The sequence below is a fragment of the Schistocerca cancellata genome, chromosome 10, assembly GCF_023864275.1.
Source record: "Schistocerca cancellata isolate TAMUIC-IGC-003103 chromosome 10, iqSchCanc2.1, whole genome shotgun sequence".
NCBI lineage: Eukaryota > Metazoa > Arthropoda > Insecta > Orthoptera > Acrididae > Schistocerca > Schistocerca cancellata.
Window position 1 is genome coordinate 11,488,686 of NC_064635.1, and position 21,626 is coordinate 11,510,311.

Sequence of the window (21,626 nt, forward strand, 5' to 3'; positions counted from 1 at the left end):
TGCTTACTCAATATACAGATTGAATAACATCGGGGAGAGGCTACAACCCTGCCTCACTCCCTTCCCAACCACTGCTTTCCTTTGATGTCCCTCGTCTCTTATAACTGCCATCTGGTTTCTGTACAAATTGTAAATAGCCTTTTACTCCCTGTGTTTGACCCCTGCCACCTTCAGAATTTCAAAGAGAGAATTCCGGTCAACATTGTCAAAAGCTTTCTCTAAGACTACAAATGCTAGAAACGTAGGTTTGCCTTTCCTTAATCTAGCTCCTAAGATAAGTCGTAGGGTAACTTTGAGAAATACACAGATGTGTCGCAAGCACAGGGCGACATCCGAAATAAACGAGCTTCTGTTCAGGTCACTGGTCTTGAAGTTTCCGCAGAACTGGGCCGCGGCGAGTCGGTCGCGGCGCTTATGCCGTCTTCACATGGGGGCCGCTGCTGTCGCGTTGTTGTCCTGGAAAGCGATCGCTCAGCGTGCAATTGGCTGACGTCCTGCCACAACCGTCTCCGCTCTATCGTTCCCGACTGGCGTGCCGGCGCTTGAGTTTACGCCGTAACAGGTGTAACGCCTTGTTGTGTAACACTTTGGTAGTGTTCACCCAGGGTGTTCACGGTGTAACACTTTCGTAGGAGCTCAGGGCGCAACACTTTGGTAGGGTTTAGGCAACGTATTCTTGATGTAGCACTTCGGTAGTGTTCAGGCAACGTGTTAATGAAGTGTGACTTTAGTGGCATTTGGGGAAGATGTCCGTGATGTAACAGTTTGGTAGCGTCAGGTTTTCATTGTTTAACACTATGGTAGCACTTATACAAGGTGTTGGTGGTGTTAAACTCCGGTAGTGTTTGAGCGAGATGTTCACGATGTATGAATCTGGTGGCATTTGGGGAAGGTGTTTGTGGTGTAACACTTTGTTTGTGTTCAGGCAATGTTACTTTTGAATACATTATGGGAATGAGCAGTGATCAACGTGTTAGAAATATTTACTATCAAAAACAGTCTTGATCACAATTTGTTTATTGCGGTGACCGGTTTCGACCACTACTGTGGTCATCTTCAGATCTACAAGTCCTATACAAAGCTTTAATTAGAGGACTAGATACATTAAAGAAAATATATAAAGTTATAAAGCTATAAAATGATGAATTACCAATGAGAAAGGACCGCCTTCTGCTGGAGAATCACTACTGGAGAAACCAGTGCACGTCTTACTAAATATACTGGAGGCTCCGCCCACTTCTGACGGAATGATGTCATTACTAACCAATGGTTATAGGCCCAATAACAATGTAAAATTTCTTAGTTAAAAGAACATCGCCAAGAAAAAAAAATAAACACACGCTAAACTTAGCTTATTTAACAGCTATTGACAATTAAGAAGCGTTAAAAATATTTAAACATGTAGGATAAATAAACTTCGTTTTGCCAGTACATGGGTTGTCCTCTCAAGGCCTGTTAGTGAACCATTTGGAACCACTGGTTGCCATGGTGAAGTTGGACGCCGTTCCAAAGATGAGACAGCAGGCTTCTTTCCACCGAAGTTGTTGTAAAGTCGATAGGCAAAGTAGTGGTTGCCATGGTGAGGATAAACGCCAGTGCGAAGTTGTGGCAGCAGGCTTCTTTATAACGAAGTTGTTGCGAAATTAGAATGGAAAATACTGTCACGTCAGACGATGTACCACTGAGCGGCAAGATGTCTTTATTGAAACGATTTTCAATGAGTAGGCTGCAATAATCTTTAGCTGACATGTATAGTACATGCTGCACGGACAGGATTTCCTGGTGTAATAAGAGACTTTCGTTTACATAGATTACATAATAATTCTTACAAAAGAATGGTTCAAATGGCTCTGAGCACTATGGGACTTAACTACTGAGATCATCAGTCCCCTAGAACGTAGAACTACTTAAACCCATGTAACGTAAGGACATCACACACATCCATGCCCGAGGAAGTATTCGAACCTGCGACTGTAGCGGTCGCGCGGTTCCAGACTGAATCCCCTTGAATCGATAATTCTTACAGCTTATAGCTGTATAACTTTATGTATTTTCTTTAATTGGAAGGAAAATCAGCATTGGCCGTATTTTGTTGTTTTATTGTCAGCAAAATCAATTTTCGGTCACTTAGTGACCATCCTCAGAGCTGTAATATACAATTAAAATTCGTAGGCACTGGTATCAAGCTATAACCACAAGCTTAGAGCGATCACATAAACTCAGTTTATGTTAAGTGACCGAAAATCGATTTTGCTGACAATAAAACAACAAAATACGGCCAATGCTGATTTTCCTTCCAATTCTATCCACTATTTGGTCGTGGTGCACACAACACGCCATGGAGTCGCCAATCAATATTTTCTTTAATGTATGTAGCCCTCTAATTAACGCTGTAAGTAGGCTGTTTATGTTTTCTTATTGGCAACGTTACGTAGCGCTCTGTATGAAAATCACTGGCTGTGCTGTGTGCAGTCTGTGGCTAGTTTGCATTGTTGTCTGCCATTGTAGTGTTGGGCAGCTGGATGTGAACAGCGCGTAGCGTTGCGCAGATGGAGGTGAGCCGCCAGCAGTCGTGGATGTGGGGAGAGAAATGGCGGAGTTTTGAAATTTGTAAGACTGAATGTCATGAACTGCTATATATATTATGACTATTAAGGTAAATACATTGTTTGTTCTCTAGTAAAATCTTTCATTTGCTAACTATGCCTATCAGTAGTTAGTGCCTTCAGTAGTTTGAATCTTTTATTTAGCTGGCAGTAGTGGCGCTCGCTGTATTGCAGTAGTTCGAGTAACGAAGATTTTTGTGAGGTAAGTGATTTGTGAAAGGTATAGGTTAATGTTAGTCAGGGCCATTCTTTTGTAGGGATTTTTGAAAGTCAGATTGCGTTGCGCTAAAAATATTGTGTGTCAGTTTAAGCACAGTCATGTATAAATGTTCAAATGGGACGTTTCAAAGCTTTTTATACGACTTGTAGGTCTGCAGATGACCACAGTAGTGGTCGAAACTGGTCACCGTAGTAAATAAATTGTGATCAACACTGTTTTTGACGGTAAATATTCAGACAATGTGTTTACGATTAAAGCTTAGATGGCATTTAGGGAAGGAGTTCATGAAGTAACACTTTGGTAGCATTCAGGCAAGACCTTCGTGGTGAAGCATTTTTGGTAGCGCTCAGGCAAATTGTTCGCGATGTAGTGTTTCGGTAAGGTGTTCGTGGTTTAGCACTTTGGTACCGCCGGGCGAGGCATTCGCGGTGTGATTGTCTGGTAGCGTGCGGGCAAAGTGTTGGTAGAGCGCCACCTTCACTTCCGCCGCGCCAGTGTGAGCTCTCTGGACCACAAGAGACCAGCTGGCAGCAGGTAGCAGAGTGCAGGCGGCCCCTGAGCCGGCAGGTCTGCGAAAGCTGGCGATCGCCCGTGTGCCTGCGGTCACGTGCCGCCTTAGTCGGGAACGGCGACTCCGTGCGATGGGCAAAAAGCCTCATTACTCGGACCGCCGCACTTTCTCCGCTCTTAGCCAACAAACACGGCCGGCAAAAGCCGACGCCGAGGTCTCGTGCAGCCGAAGGGAACAAGCGAGCTGAGCCTCAGGTGTTAAACCCGCAGTCCGGTTTACTGCTTGCGCAGAGCGACGCACCTGACGTGGTTGACCAAAACGGTATCCAGGATGTCGAAGTTTGTCAATCCGCAGCTACCGCTGAGCTATAACGAAAAAGCGACGCAAGCAAGTAAGTTTTAACGTTTCTACCTGGCAAAGTAACACATGGACAGCTGAAACTTCCTGGCAGATTAAAACTGTGTGCCGGACCGAGACTCGAACTCGGCACTTTTGCAAAGGTCCCGAGTTCGAGTCTCGGTCCGGCACACAGTTTTAATCTGCCAGGAAGCTTCATATCAGAGCACACTCCGCTGCAGAGTGAAAAATCTCATTTTGGAAACATCGCCAAGGCTGTGGCTAAGCCATGTCTCTCTTTCAGGAGTGCTAGTTCTGCAAGGTTCGCAGGAGAGCTTCTGCAAAGTTTGGAAGCTAGGAGACGAGATACTGGCAGAAGTAAAGCTGTGAGGACGGGACGTGAGTCGTGCTTGGGTAGCTCAGTTGGTAGAGCAGTTGCCCGTGAAAGGCAAAGGTCCCGAGTTCGAGTCTCGGTCGGGAACACAGTTTTAATCTGCCAGGAAGTTTCATATCAGCGCACACTCCGCTGCAAAGCGAAAATCTCATTCTGGAAACATGAACAGCTTATTCCACCCATGAACCGCAGACCTCGTCGAGATGCAATAGCTCAGTGATACAGATAGCCGTACCGTAGGTGTATCCACAACGGAGAGGTATCTGTGAACCAGACTCACAAACATACGTATGGGGCGACAATTATTGAACTATATGAAATGAAATCGTCACAATATCTGAACGGTTTGCGTCAGGACGTTGAAACTGCACGGTTGGCCGCGGGCAATGAAGCGAATTAGTCTGCGCATGCATGGTTTGGGTTAGCGAAGAAGCCCACTTTCATCTGGATGGGTTCGTCAATAAGCAAAATTGGTGCCTTTAGGGGACTGAGAACCCGCCTTTCGCGATGGTCAAGTCCCTTCAGCCTCAACGGGTGTCGGTGTGATGTGCTGTGTCCATTCACGGAATAATCGGTGCGACATTCCTTCATGACACGATGAGTACCGAATGGTACGTGAAGGTTTTGGAAGATGACTTCGTCCCCATTATCCAAAGTGACCTTGATTTCGATAAGATGCGGTTCATGCAAGTCGGCGCTCGACCCCTTCGAAGCAGGAGAGTGTTTGATGTCCTGGAGGACCTTGGGGACCGCATTCTGGCTCTGGGGTACCCAGAGGCCACTGGCATGGACCTCGATTGGCCGCCATAGTCTCCGAATCTGGACACATGCGACTCCTTTTTATGGGGCTATATTGAAGACAATAACTCCAAACACATTGCTGAGCTGAAAACAGGCATTCAGGAGGTCATCGACTGCACCGATATTCGGACACTTCAGGGGGTCATGCAGAATTTCGCCATTTGTGAGCGCCACATGATCGTCAGTGATGCAGGCATATCGAACATGTAATAACCTAAATCCGAATATCTGCAGTGACGTTTACATGTTGAATAAAGTGTGTGCAGGGCGCAGTTTGTAACTAGTTTACTCTTTTTTCATATAGTTTATTAACTGTCACACTGTATGTTTCCTGAAGAGGGGCAGCAGCCTTTTCAGTAGTTGCAAGAGCAACACTCTGGATGACTTAGTGACCTGACAGGGGAATCCTAATTGTAAATATCTGAGAAGGGGGTCTCCTGTTCCAGCATTCCCCTAACAACCAAGAGAAACCTCTCGAACACCTTGATCCGATATATATATATATAGGGTGAGTCACCTAACGTTACCGCTGGATATATTTCGTAAACCACATCAAATGCTGACGAATCGATTCCACAGACCGAATGTGAGGAGAGGGGCTAGTGTAATTGGTTAATACAAACCATAAAAAATGCACGGAAGTATGTTTTTTAACACAAACCTACGTTTTTTAAATGGAACCCCGTTAAGTTTTGCTAGCACATCTGAACATATAAACAAATACGTAATCAGTGCCATTTGTTGCATTGTAAAATGTTAATTACATCCGGAGATATTGTAACCTTAAGTTGACGCTTGAGTACCACTCCTCCGCTGTTCGATCGTGTGTATCGGAGAGCACCGAATTACGTAGGGATACAAAGGGAACGGTGATGGACCTTAGGTACAGAAGAGACTGGAACAGCACATTACGTCCACATGATAACACCTTTTTATTGGTCTTTTTCACTGACGCACATGTACATTAGTTTTAAGGTAATAGACCATAGTAACACGTTTTATGACACTAGAACAGAATACGCATCATGGAAGAGATAAAAAGATTTAAACGCCGGAACTGAAACGTCTCAATGTGAGCCGTTCCGTGTGCTCTATTGAGTTGCCTTCGGTCGTTCAATACCTGGCAGCACCTCTCTCTGTCGGTGCACCTGTCCTTTTGATTTTGGGAAGAAGAATAAACAGTGCAGTTAAGTGCATCCATTCTTACTTTGCTAAATGTTAGGGCAACAGCCGAAGAGGGGTTTTCAGCTGTAAGATCATCTCGAATTTATTTTGTAGGCTACCGGTTCCGCCGATATATTATAATACGCCATCATCAGGCCCAGAACAACAAAATTACCAGCAATGTTATCAACAAGAATCGCATAAAATAAAGTTCAGCCTATACACACATGAGAGTATACTTGTCATCAGGTAACAGTATCTGAGTAAGTCTGAAAATGAAGCCACCACGTACACATTTTTCACAACCTATGTTCCTTACGTAATATGATAGACAACAATGTGGAAAGTAAAAACGAGCAGTCTCCGAACGTGGATAAGCCGATAACGAAGTAAATGTTTCTTGTACACAATACGAATATTAAAACTTCAGTGAACAAATAAATGAACATATATAACAGAAGGCTAGGCCTGCTACTAACGAATCTACCCTTAAAAATTACATGTAATACCAAAATAAAATCGTCATATGTCTACAAGACAAGTGAGCCATCTGAGCTGTTTACCTGTAACGTAAAATAAAATAGAGGCAACGCCAAAGGCTAAATGAACGGGAAATCCTCATGTCTGAGTTACTTGTGTTAACAGTAACGTCGATATCAAAATAGACTGCTAAACCAACACCACATAGTAAACTGCAAACAGCAGTCAATAGAATGCAGCGTTATTAAATACAATAAAGTGATCTACGTTAGTACCATCCCTAATTACGCTGTATTTACACAACTTAGCTATATATCTTTGATAGGTGACATGAAAGAGAATGCAATAACGTACCACAATATTTAGCATAGTCTATAGTACGTCGTGTTACGGAGAGTAAGAATCCAGAAACACCTGTATTGCCAGCCATTCTACAGCAGAAGAAAATTTTAACGCACAGGAGTTATATGATAGAAGAAAACGTTTGACTAATACGTATAGCGTAAAAGCATAACAGGCCGGCTCACTAAGAGAATAAAGTCTATAATGGATACAAAATTGGTTCATTCAAAGCACACTGCACTACGCAACCCACCCTCATAGCTGGATTAAGTAACAAACTTAATCGATAAGAATAATCTTACACAACATTATAGTCGTACATGTGAGGTTTATTAGCAATAAGAGACACTTTTAAATACGTGCCTGAACCAAATGCGCAAGCTACCAAATATGTAATCGAGAATACGTTCCTCGTGTATCTCCTACAATAAATTAGGATGATAAAGTAACACAAGTCAGTGAAAGAGGGTTATAATGGTCCCTATGTAAGTTACCTAGGAACAGTGTGCATGGCGTACAGAAAACCAGTCAAATCACATATTACGAACATCTTAGAAGGCAAAGTATGGTCCGCAAGTTACTCTGGCCTAAAACAACGAAATTGACCTAACAGCCCTGGTCAGGGACGAAGCCAGAGCACAGAAATGGGAAAACAATTCTATGACGTAAAATGGGACTGTGCTGATAAACCTCTTACCTTATGTGATTTTCAAAAAGCTGAGCAAAACTGAACGGACTCAGACATTTCTCTCTTTACTTGTTCTGATCAACACTAAACTGACACACAATATTTTTAGCGCAACGCAATCTGACTTTAATAATCACTAAAAAGAATGGCTCTGACTAACAGTAACTTATACCTTTCATGAATCACTTACCTCACAAAAATCTTCGTTACTCGAACTACTGCAATACAGCGAGCGCCACTACTGCCAGCTGAATAAAAAATTCTAACTACTGAAGACACTAACTAGTGATTGGCATAGTTGGCAAATGAAAGATTTTGACACAGAACAAACAATGTATTTAACTTAATAGTATTCAAAAGTCATCGTATATCAGTTCATGATATCCAATATTACACATTTATTCTTTCTGATCGTCCGCTCTCAAAATTCTGCCATCTCTCTCCCCACATCTATCACTGCTGGCGGCTCACCTCCAACTGCCCAACGCTACGCGCTGTTCACATCCAAATGCCCAACACAACAATAGCAAAAATTCCAACAATGCAAACCAGCCACAGACTGCACACAGCACAGCCAGTGATTTTCATGCAGAGCGCTACGTGGCGTTAGCAACATAAAAACGTAAACAGCCTACTTACAGATAGTTATTGAACTGTATGAAGAAAAACGTAAAGCAGTCACGAACTACTGCTTGCGCACACTTTATTCAACATGTAAACGTCACTACAGACGTTCGGATTTAGGTTATGACATGTTCGACATACCTGCCATCATTGGCGATGATGTGGCGCAGGCGAATGGCGAAATTCTGCATGACCCCATGAAGTGTCGGAGCATCGATGCTGTCGATGACCTCCTGAATGGCTGTTTTCGGCTCAGAAATGCTTATTGCTGTACACTTTGTCTTTTATATAGCCCCACAACAAGAAGTCGCATGTCTTTAGATCTGGAGAATATGATGGCCAATGGATGCCCATGCCAGTGGCCTCTGGGTACCCCAGAGCCAGAATGCGGTCCCCAAACTGCTCCTCCAGGGCATCAAACACTCTCCTGCTTCGATGGGGTCGAGCTCCGTCTTGCATGGACCATATATTGTCGAAATCAGGGTCACTTTGGATAACGAGGATGAAATCGTCTTCCAATACCTCCACGTACCATTTGGTTGTCATCTTGCCATAAAGGAATATGGCACCGATTATCCCATGACTAGACATTGCACACCACGCACTGAGCGTGCAGAGGCTTCTCGATGTCGCAATGCGGATTCTCAGTCCCCCAAATGCACCACTTTTGCTTATTGACACGCGCTTATCACGTGCAAATAGCCGGTAACAACAAGGCGCGTGCGCATGCGCGTACTAATTCCCATCATGCCCCGCGGCCAAACGTGCAATTTGATTGTCCTAAGACAAACCGTTTAGACGTTATGTCGACTTTATTTCATATAGTTCGATGATTGTCACCCTGTACATCCAGTGACTGTCACATATTGACGTGTTGATATTCCATCCTTTGAAACGGGTCTTGCCAACACCAGCATAGCATCTGGTTCAGCCGAGCAGATCATCGTATCCACTGAGCTGGACGAGGGCTTTGAGAGTGCAGCTCGACCGTTATTTAGTGGACAGGTAGTTTCCACTTTCCAGGAATGCTGGGCGCGAATTTCACCGATTTTCGTAGGAGTGTAAATTTCGATGGGTGCATCGTGAGTGGGAGAGCCCCACGCCCTAGCACGATATCCGACCAGCTCGGAAAACACCTCCCTCGTGACAACATTTGTTTTGCGCCTTTCCTGATAACGCAGATCGGATACGAGGGAGAAGGGAGGGGCAAAGTGAAAGAGAAGGAGAGAGAGAGAGAGAGAGAGAGAGAGAGAGAGAGGTGGGGAGACAGGCAGGGAGGTAGAGATAGAGGGCTAGCTGTCACCATGAAACAGGTCCCCACGCCTGTGGCTCAGCTGCTGGCCAATCACGATCGCGGCCGGTGGAAACTTTTCGGGCGCCTGATGACGGCCGCTCGTTCCCCGGCGGAAACCACTGACAGCCGAGGGGTCCGCTACAGCGAACAGGGTGCCGGTCACCGCTCGCCTCTCAGGAAGCCGGTACGAGTGCCTTCAACTCCAGCTGCTGCCGTCCTAGCAAGGGAATAAAACTGTCTCATTCAGTGCGTGCTCTGCCACGGCCGATTTCTCCACCTGCCCCAACCTGCAATGTCGCTTATGCTCTTTGATCCTGGTGTTAATGGATCGTCCAGTCATTCCGACATAAACTTTTCCGCATGTGCAAGGTATACGGTATATTCCCGACATTGCAAGTGGGTCTCTTTTCTCCTTCGCCGATCTAAGACACTCTTTGATCTTCCTTGTCGGTTTGAAAATCGTCTTTACGCCGTGTTTGCGCAATATACGGCCGATTCTGTCCGTCACTCTGGGAATGTATGGCAGAAAGCCCTCGGACGTTGGCGCGCCAGGTACTTATAGCCTGCGGCCGCGAGCTCGCCTCCAGTTCATCACCGGCAATGGAGGGCGAAGCTTTGACAATGCCAGCCACTCGTGCTGGCGAAACGTCAGAAAAATCATTAGATGAACGTCGGCCGAAGAACCCGAGACAGAAGCCAATAGGCAGTTTGTCAAGAAGTGGCCACGAAAGCCTTAACAATTTTGAACATACGGAGTGCTTCAGTAACGGCGTGCAAAACTGCAACGGGACATAGAGAATGCTCCACTGAACAATTTGAGGTAGGGAACCTGCGGTCGGAGAAGCCAGCTTAAGGAGATGTGGAAGTAAACTCCTCTAGCGCTTTGTCTAGCATTACTGTTTTCCGTCATTTTTACAACTAACATGCATACACGTTTACTCGCACTGTGCTGCTTATTTACATGTACATTCTTTATTTCCTGCTAGTAAACAACGATGACGATCCATATATTCTACCTGTTGAAGTTCGTGCATTACTGAATTTTTCTGCATCTACGTCTACACCTACATGGATACTCTGCAAATCACATTCAAGTGCCTGGCAGAGGTTTCATCGAACCACCTTCACAATTCTCTATTATTCCAATCACGTATAGCGCGCGGCAAGAATGAGCACCTGTATCTTTCCGTGCGAGCTCTGATTTACCTCATTTTATCGTGGTGATCGTTTCCTCCTATGTAGGTCGGTGTCAAAAAAATTTCGCATTCGGAGGAGAAAGTTGGTGATTGGAATTTCGTGAGAAGATTCCGTTGCAACGAAAAACGCCTTTCTTTTAATGATGTCGAGCCCAAATCCTGTATCAGTTCTGTGACACTCTCTCACATATTTCGCGATAATGCAAAACGAGCTGCCCTTCTTTGAACTTTTTCGATGTACTCCGTCAATCCTACCCGGTAAGCATCCCACACCGCGCAGCAGTATTCTAAAAGAGGACGGACAAGCGTAGTGTAGGCAGTCTCTGTTATATTTTCTAAGTGTCCTGCTAATAAAACGCAGTCTTTGTTAGCCTTCCCCACAACATTTTCCATGTGTTCCCTCCAATTTAAGTTGTCCGTAATTGTAATACCTAGGTATTTAGTTGAAGTTACGGCTTTTACATTAAACTGATTTATCGTGTAACCGAAGTTTAACGAGTTCCTTTTAGTACTCATGTGGATGAACTCACACTTTTCGTTATTTAGGGTCAACTGCCACTTTCCGCACCATTCCGATATCTTTTCAAAATCGTTTTGCAGTTTGTTTTGATCTTCTGCTGACTTTATTAGTCGATAAACGACAGCGTCATCTGCTAACAACCTAAGACGGCTGCTCAGATTGTTTCCCAAATGGTTTATATAGATAAGGAACAGCAAAGGGCCTATAACACTTCCTTGGGTAACACCTGAAATCACTTTTGTTTTACTCGATGACTTAACGTCAATTACTACGTAATGTGACCTCTCTGACAGGAAATCGCAAATCCAGTCACATAACTGAGACGATATTCCATAAGCACGCAGTTTCACTAAGAGCCGCTTGTGTGATACAGTGTCAAAAGCCTTCCGTAAATCCAGAAATACGGAATCGATCTGAAATCCCTTGTCAATAGCACTCAACACTTCATGTGAATAAGGGACTAGTTGTGTTTCACAGGAACGATGTTACCTAAACCCATGTTGACTGTGTGTCAAATAGACCGTTTCCTTCGAGGTAATTCATAATGTTCGAACACAATATATGTTTTAAAATCCTGCTGTATATCGACGTTAACGATATGGGCCTGTAATTTAGTGGATTACTCCTACTACCTTTCTTGAATATTGGTGTCACCTGTGCAACTTTGCAGTCTTTAGGAACAGACCTTTCGTCAAGTGAGCGGTTGTATGTGATTGTTAAGTATGGAGCTAATGCATCAACTTACTCCAAAAGGAACCTAATTGGTACACAGTCTGGACCAGAAGACTTGATTTTATTAAGTGATTTGAGTTGCTTCACTACTCGGAGGATATTTACTTCTACGTTACTCATGTTGGCAGCCGTTGTCGATTCGAATTCTAGAATATTTACTTCGTCTTCTTTTGTGAAGGCATTTCGGTGGCTGTGTTTAGTAACTCTGCTTTGGCAGCACTGTCTTCGATAGTATCTCCATTGCTACCACGGAGAGAAGGCATTGATTGTTTCTTGCCGCCAACATACTTAACATACGACCAGTATCTCTTTGGATTTTATGCCAGGTTTCGGGACAAAGTTTCGTTGTGGAAACTGTTATAGGCATCTCGCATTGAAGTCTGTGCTAAATTTCGAGCTTCTGTAAAAGATTGCCAATCTTGGGAATTTTGCGTCTGTTTAAATTTGGAATGTTTGTTCCGTTGTTTCTGCAACAGTGTTCTAACCCGTTTTGTGTACCAAGGAGGATCAGCTCCGTCGTGTTAATTTATTTGGTAATAAATGGTATAATTTTGGAGAACGCAGCTTTGGCTGTTCGTGAGAGGATGTGGATGCAACAGACAGTGCACCGCCTCTGGTTCGCCGATATCGTGCTTGCATTGAGTTTGATGGCCGTCAGTTTCAGCACACTTTGTAAGGTGAGGTACAGTGTGGGTGATGGTATTTGCAGTTAACTGTAAGTAATGTAAAAAAAGAAGTACACAGTAATGCGATTTTATTCCTATTATGTCCTTAAGCTGGCATCTCCGAACCCGGTTCCCGACCTCAAATTGCTTACAGCAGCATCCTCTATGTCCTGTTAAATTTTCGCGCGCCCTTACGGAAATACCCTGCATGCTCGGTGTCCGTAACTGAACTTCCAGTTTCAAAACGCTGTAGAAACAGAGCCACTGCTCATAATGACGCCGAATTTGAAGAGGCTATTATTGACGCAAGGGAAAACGACGTGGAAGAAAATTTACGGAAAATTTGACCGATAGATGGCTTTGTAAGCAGCAGAATACGCACCCCAACAGTTTCGGTCCGAGACGGCCACCATGCCGAGCTCCATGAAGGATCGTCTGCTGCTATTATAGATCTCCTACAAGAACAGTGACTATGCTCCAATAGCCCTGTTGAACTTCCGGACACTCAGAGGCACGAAAAAATACACTGGTCCGATGTCTGCTAAGGGTCACAGGAAAGTGATTACGGAATTCGAAAAAGACAGGTTCTTTAGAAGTGCAGTGTGGGAGGAAAGCAATGAGTTCGACGTCTGACCGAATTATGGAAACAGCACTGTAGAGGGCGTGCAGCGGTTGTGTGCAGACATACAGCGCATGGGGAACTGCCCGAACGTTGGACGTGCCTGCCAGCACAGTTGTAAGTAGGCTGTTTAGGTTTTTATGTTGGTGACGCCACGTAGCGCTCTGCATGAAAATGACTGACTGTGCTGTGTGCAGTCTGTGGCTGGTTGGCGTTGTTGGAATATTTGCTATTGTAGTGTTGGGCAGCTGGATGTGAACAGCGTGTAGCGTTGCGCAGTTGGAAGTGAGCCGCCGGCAGTGGTGGATGTGGAGAGAGAGATGGCGGAGTTTCGAGAGCAGATGATCTGGACGTGTGTCCGCCAGAAAGAATAAATTTGTAACACTGGATGTCATGAACTGATATATATATATATATATATATATATATATACACTCCTGGAAATGGAAAAAAGAACACATTGACACCGGTGTGTCAGACCCACCATACTTTCCGGACACTGCGAGAGGGCTGTACAAGCAATGATCACACGCAGGGCACAGCGGACACACCAGGAACCGCGGTGTTGGCCGTCGAATGGCGCTAGCTGCGCAGCATTTGTGCACCGCCGCCGTCAGTGTCAGCCAGTTTGCCGTGGCATACGGAGCTCCATCGCAGTCTTTAACACTGGTAGCATGCCGCGACAGCGTGGACGTGAACCGTATGTGCAGTTGACGGACTTTGAGCGAGGGCGTATAGTGGGCATGCGGGAGGCCGGGTGGACGTACCGCCGAATTGCTCAACACGTGGGGCGTGAGGTCTTCACAGTACATCGATGTTGTCGCCAGTGGTCGGCGGAAGGTGCACGTCCCGTCGACCTGGGACCAGACCGCAGCGACGCACGGATGCACGCCAAGACCGTAGGATCCTACGCAGTGCCGTAGGGGACCGCACCGCCACTTCCCAGCAAATTAGGGACACTGTTGCTCCTGGGGTATCGGCGAGGACCATTCGCAACCGTCTCCATGAAGCTGGGCTACGGTCCCGCACACCGTTAGGCCGTCTTCCGCTCACGCCCCAACATCGCGCAGCCCGCCTCCAGTGGTGTCGCGACAGGCGTGAATGGAGGGACGAATGGAGACGTGTCGTCTTCAGCGATGAGAGTCGCTTCTGCCTTGGTGCCAATGATGGTCGTATGCGTGTTTGGCGCCGTGCAGGTGAGCGCCACAATCAGGACTGCATACGACCGAGGCACACAGGGCCAACACCCGGCATCATGGTATGGGGAGCGATCTCCTACACTGGCCGTACACCACTGGTGATCGTCGAGGGGACACTGAATAGTGCACGGTACATCCAAACCGTCATCGAACCCATCGTTCTACCATTCCTAGACCGGCAAGGGAACTTGCTGTTCCAACAGGACAATGCACGCCCGCATGTATCCCGTGCCACCCAACGTGCTCTAGAAGGTGTAAGTCAACTACCCTGGCCAGCAAGATCTCCGGATCTGTCCCCCATTGAGCATGTTTGGGACCGGATGAAGCGTCGTCTCACGCGGTCTGCACGTCCAGCACGAACGCTGGTCCAACTGAGGCGCCAGGTGGAAATGGCATGGCAAGCCGTTCCACAGGACTACATCCAGCATCTCTACGATCGTCACCATGGGAGAATAGCAGCCTGCATTTCTGCGAAAGGTGGATATACACTGTACTAGTGCCGACATTGTGGATGCTCTGTTGCCTGTGTCTATGTGCCTGTGGTTCTGTCAGTGTGATCATGTGATGTATCTGACCCCAGGAATGTGTCAATAAAGTTTCCCCTTCCTGGGACAATGAATTCACGGTGTTCTTATTTCAATTTCCAGGAGTATATATATATATATATATATATATATATATATATATATATATATATATTATGACTTTTGAACACTATTAAGGTAAATACATTGTTTGTCATTATCAAAATCTTTCATTTGCTAACTATGCCTATCACTAGTTTGAATCTTTTATTCAGCTGGCAGTAGTGGCGCTCGCTGTATTGCAGTAGTTCGAGTAACGAAGATTTTTGTGAGGTATGTGATTCATGAAAGGTATAGGTTATTGTTAGTCAGGGCCATTCTTTTGTAGGGATTATTGAAAGTCAGATTGCGTTGCGCTAAAAATATTGTGTGTCAGTTTAGTGATGATCAGAATAAGTAAAGAGCGAAATGTCTGAGTACGTTCAGTTTTGCTCAGCTGTTTGAAAATCAAATGACGTAAGAGGTTTATCAGCACTGCAATTCATAAATTTTTCCAAGGGGACGTTTCACAGTGCATAAAATCCTACAAAACATCCTGCATCGCTATCCGTAGAGTATCACCCGTGTTCAGAAGTTGCTTCCCGCCATCAAGATAAACGTTCACTCTGGAATTGATTGCTCGCATGGAAGTGGACAATGGATCCCCATTTTGTGGGCAGACGGAGCACATTTACATTTCCAGTCAGGTGTCATTACGCAGGGTTGCCGAATAATGGCAGACGGAAGACCGGCAGGCACAGCAGCCTGTATTCCACTTCATTGTGCAAAGGCGAGAGTGTGGTGCAGATTGACGTCATCTTTTGTTGCAGGGTCGTGGAGACGAGTCCTGCAGGTCCTGTTACCTGTACTGCCACTGGTAAACGCTACGAAGAGTCTTCTGCGCACCAGCGTCATTCTACCTCTCCAACAGCACGGAAGGATCACTTTTGTCCAAAATGGCGGTCGTCCGCACATTGCGCAGTCAGTGAGGCAGCTGCTGCAGAGGCATTTCTGGAATTATCATTCGTAATTGCACTACAGCCTGACCGTCCAGACCACCCGATCTCAATCCGGGTGACTTCTGCCTGTTGGGTTGTCGGAAAGATACTGTGTTCAACGCTCCAGTTCCGAATGTAGCTGAACTGAGGTGACGCACTGCGCATCGCGTTCTGAACGTGACGCCTGAGACACTCCGATCTGTCGTGGAACGTGATGTTTCTCAGTTTCGACTTATGGCAGCAAACGGTCGGAAGCATATTCTGCATGGCTTGCGCGAGTCTCACTAAAGTTAAAAGCCAATTTCATTGTTCCTTTTTATGCGGTTTTTTCTACTCAGGAGAGTTAAAAATCGATTCTTCTCGTCCTATGTGGTACGATCTAGTCTTGGTGTGTGGATCAGAAAATTCATGCACGCCAAATGTAAAGGTATGTACAAAAAGAAACGATCTGTTGTTTGACCTAAAGATGCACATAATTTTATAATCATTTAAGAAAAATATTCACATTTCAGAATAAATAGAAACGAAAACCCACTGATGATGGCACAGTGGTGCCGAAACATGTTTGGGTACCGAGAAAGAACGGTGTTTTGCATAACTGGCGGACCTCACATCCAGCAATTTAAACTGCAAACACGGCCAATACAGCGAGCTGCAAATCAAAATTATGAATATTTAGAACACTGTACAAACCAGCTATTTACATAAAAAATTTTAAACCGCGTTGAATTACAAAACTATAGACTGGAATGTCGTTCCAACTGGACAACAAACACCGACACACACAGCAGCATTGAACAAGTACATAACGAGGGATATGTCCAATTGATTACAGACACTTTTGATTACTATACGTGGTGAGAGAGTCATATCTAGAGCACGAGAGATTATTACTCACGTAATTGACAGCCGGTATATGGAAGTACAGGGCACATCGTTAGGTATAACATAGGCACATAACGTAGTACACCAGCTATAAAGTGGGAACTAACAAAACAACTGGACTAAAAAACCAACAATCCAGGCGAGGGCGGGGGAACGGGTGGAAGATGATGGAAGGGGGGAAGGGGAAGGTACAACACAATTTTAAAAAAACAGGTGTCGTAATAAAACTACAGACAGGAACAAAGTTCCAGCTCAGAATATAACATGTTGCGGGGTGCTGGGGTGGAGAAGAGTTTGTACCTCTTTAATTCGGACGAATTTTGCATGAGAACTGGACATGCACTCGACCCCCTCCTTATGTACCAGCTAATTAATTATGAGCACAACAGTAATGGAAGGAAGTGACGGTGGATCCTCCTAGTTGGTAAAATATGGTGTGCACACTCACAATAATTTAATAAAAATTGTAATCTACTCGAAAAAAGAGAACTTTACCATTATAAACAACAGGAAATGGGATTCCGCCTATATCTACGAAATGACACGCGGATTAAATATTACAATGAGATTTATTATACATCAGGACATATATGCTGTAAGTAGGCTGTTTATGTTTTCTTTATGTAAGTAGGCTGTTTATGTTTTCTTATCGGCAACGTTACGTAGCGCTCTGTACGAAAGTCACTGGCTGTGCTGTGTGCAGTCTGTGGCTAGTTTGCATTGTTGTCTGCCATTGTTGGGCAGCTGGATTTTAACAGCGCATAGCGTTGCGCAGTTAGAGGTGAGCTGCCAGCAGTGGTGGATGTGAGGAGAGAGATGGCGGAGTTTTGAAATTACATATATTATGACTTTTGATGATATTAAGGTAAATACAGTGTTTGTTCTCTATTAATATCTTTCATTTGCTAACTATCCCTATCAGTAGTTAGTGCCTTCTGTAGTTTGAATCTTTTATTTAGCTGGCAGTAGTGGCGCTCGCTGTATTGCAGTAGTTCGAGTAATGAAGATTTTTGTGAGGTAAGTGATTTCTGAAAGGTATAGTTTAATGTTACTCAGGGCCATTCTTTTGCAGGGATCTTTGATAGTCAGATTGCGTTGCGCTAAATAATATTGTGTGTCAGGTTAAGCACAGTCGTGTATAAATTGTTCTAAGGGGACGTTTCAATGCACATGATTGTCGACACACACAGTAAGTTAAAGGATAGGGTATACTGAAATATTATGAGAATAAGAGTTGGCTTGGAGAACAAGGGGCTCCTACTCTCTGTGATGCAATAGGTTGACGATAATAACTGGAGGTCCTAATGAATCGAATAGTAATCTCCCGACTATATAGCAGTATCGCAATTAGTAGTGAGAGCTCAAACGGGATCACATGGAGAAACAAGCAAGGTGGACTTGTAGCAAAGCGAGCGCGCGTGCTGCTGAGGGATTCAGTATAAAACTGACAAGGTCCTACAGTGCCGGAGCCCCCAAACACTGTAGCAGTACTGAAGTCTGCAGCACGTCGTCGGTAGGCAGCATTCTGATGACGTAGGCACCGACTTGTGCTGTGCAGCAGCTCTGTGTCAACCCCTGGCCGCGAACGCTCTCTGAGAATTCTTTCTTCAGAAAAAGAGCGACCAAGTCGCAAGACCTTCCGACTCCGATGAAAATCAGATCCCGAATCTCCTCTGTGATAAAATGCAAGAACGAAGCCAGCATTGCTCAACTCCCTACTCTCCTCGAGAAACTGCGAATCAGCATTCAGTTCTGATTCCAGAATTCCCCTAAACTGTCTCAGAACATCATTCGTGCCAGTAGCGACCGCTCCCTCCAATTTCGAGCAGGGCTTTATGCGGCCAACTAGCCTCAGTTTAAAGCTGACCAATCACGCCTGTGCTATTCAGCTGAGGGCGCTGAACCTGCCGTTTGACCGGCTACGAAAACAACCTGCCTAGACCACCGGCCATCCTGCGCCAGACAGTCGCGCCCAGCAGGGCACAGTCCACAAGTATTCTGACAATCATGAGGAAAATGCAGTCAGTCGGCGCCAGGAATCTTCGTTCTGGACGTGCCAGAACGGAAAACACATAAACTGTGGCGACACTCATACGTCTCGCAGGTCGTTTCGCCCTGCACACAATAGGCGAAACTCGATCGACGTCAGCCGTTCCGCCAGGCGCTTAAGCCTACTGTACGAACCCCTCAGAATTCAGGGAAGTGCAGCACACAACCGGAAATGCAGTGTGTCGCGTCCTACGATGCTCGCCTCGGCCAGTCCACCCACGGAAGTAAAACAACATGTTTAGGAATCACGTGAAAAGTATTTTTGAGCTCTCTGCACAAATACTCTCACTACAATAACCTTATTCGGTCTGATACTACCATGCAATGACATAGAACATTAATAAAATTGATAAAAATCAGAGGAGACATGCAAAAGAGGGCACGGAACCTCTCAATGTCCATAAGCAGACATAGGGTCATATAGATAGAGATATACAAAGTGGTAGGCTCATCACAGCTAGAGCAAAAGAAATTATTGCTTTATGTAATTGACAGCTAGTAAAGAGAAACATATGGACATTGTTTAGTACTGAATCTATATTGATACATCGTAGTATAACAACCGAAAAGCGACCTATCTAAACAAGTGGTTAACATTGGATTCATGAGAACATCATAAGCAGTGGCTGGTACTTTCGTACGGTAAGTGAGCTAAAAAACCAACTGGGGGGGGGGGGTTTGAAGAGTGGGGGAGGGGCAGGTGGAATGTATAATTGTTGTAGAGTCATGCAGATCATTACATTAACGCTATTCTGCCCGTTCACTGTAGATCTGAGGACGGCAGCTAGTTACTGTCGAAATGGGTCATGGAATAAACTGTTTTACATCAGATGATTTTGCCCTCTTATATTACAAATTACTTACGCGACTGACCTGAAGCTAACGTCTTAATACCACGTAAGCTTCAAAAGCCTGCGAGCGATGTTTGTTTGAGGAGCCCACTGTGCGTGTTCTCGTGTGCTTGGTCGTGCTGGAGCGGCGGCTCGTGCCACAAACGCAGCAGGAGAGTGTGTAAGTAGGCTGTTAGGTTTTTATGTTGGTAACGCCACGTAGCGCTCTGTATGAAAATCACTGACTGTGCTGTGTGCAGTCTGCGGCTGCTTTGCGTTGTTGGAATTTGCTATTGTAGTGTTAGGCAGTTGGCTGTTAACAGCGCGTTATGACTTTGGAACACTATTAAGGTAAATACATTCTTTGTTCTCTATCAAAATCTTTCATTTGCTAACTATGCCTATCAGTAATTAGTGCCTTCAGTAGTTGGAATCTTTTATTTAGCTGGCAGTATCGGCGCTCGCTGAATTGCAGTAGTTCGAGTAACGAAGATTTTTGTGAGGTAAGTGATTCATGGAAGGTATAGGTTATTGTTAGTCAGGGCCATTCTTTTTAGGGATTATTAAAGTCAGATTGCGTTGCGCTAAAAATATTGTGTGTCAGTTTAGTGTTGATCAGAACAAGTAAAGAGAGAAAGTGACTCGTGAAAGGTATAGGTTATTGGTAGTCAGGCCCATTCTTTTGTGGGGATTATTGAAAGTCAGATTGCGTTGCGCTAAAAATATTGTGTGTCAGTTTAAGCACAGTCATTTATAATTTTTCTAAGGGGACGTTCCATATGTCGACCCTTAGCCGAGGATACCTCACTGGAATCTTCTGATTTTTTCTTGTAGTTTGTGTGATTAGTGTAGCTATTGTTTATTGCTAGCACGTAATTATAGAGAGAATTTCTTTTGTAGTTGTAGCTGCAGTTTTCCTTGGTTGTACAGTAAAACAGTTGTGGCATTTTCACCAAGTATTTCGCAGCTGCACCAGCAATTAATATTATTTTCAGTGCTATGTTAAGGTGTTTTTTTATTTTGCTCTTCAAATTGTGCTTTTATGTGTTATCGTGTGAAATATTGCGACAATTATGGCGTGTGAAAAACGTAACACTAGGCTCCAAAGTAAATTGAGAAATGATAGTGACGACGAGCGTAGCTTATCAGCACCACTGTGTAATGAATTAACAGACATTCAAAGCAGTAATTTGGTAATTGTGCATAGGGAAATGGATCGGGTGGCAAATAATGGTGTAGACAGTGAAACAATTCGTGAACAGGGAAGCATTAGCGATCGATCAGTCGGCAACAGCTCGCCTCAGGAATCTGAAATGACAGGACGCAAATACTGTAGATTCAGGTTTTGCGTCCTCACCGTTTTCTCCAATAAGTGAAGACACATTTTCTGCTTTTCAAAATGCGAATATTGCCGGTTCAAATGCACTGCCTAATAACACTGAGGAACATGTTTCAGACACCAGTGCATTGTTATTACAGTTAATGCAACAAATGAGACAAAGGCTACAAAAGTTAGACATGACGCTTGAACAAAATCAGAAACAAATCGGACAAATATAATTCCTGTAACACTGATGTGTATGTTTATTTCGATTCTTTTGTAAAGCCCGTATTACTACAAATGTTATCTGTATTGTTATGTTCTTTGATGATGTATTTTGTAGCTTTGTAATTGTATTCTCATGTTATAAAATTGTAATTGACACCATTTCATCAAATTAAGTAACTTGTAAGCATTCATTTCATTGCACACATTTCTGTTGGTCATAATATATGCACAATATGTGAGAATTTGGGACTGTTATTGTTTGCACGTGTGTTAATAATTCAGCAAGGGACTGGATAACAGCATTGCTGGTTCTAAGGACATTTAAAAAAAAAATTTTGTGAGTGCACAAGCGGTGGTTTGT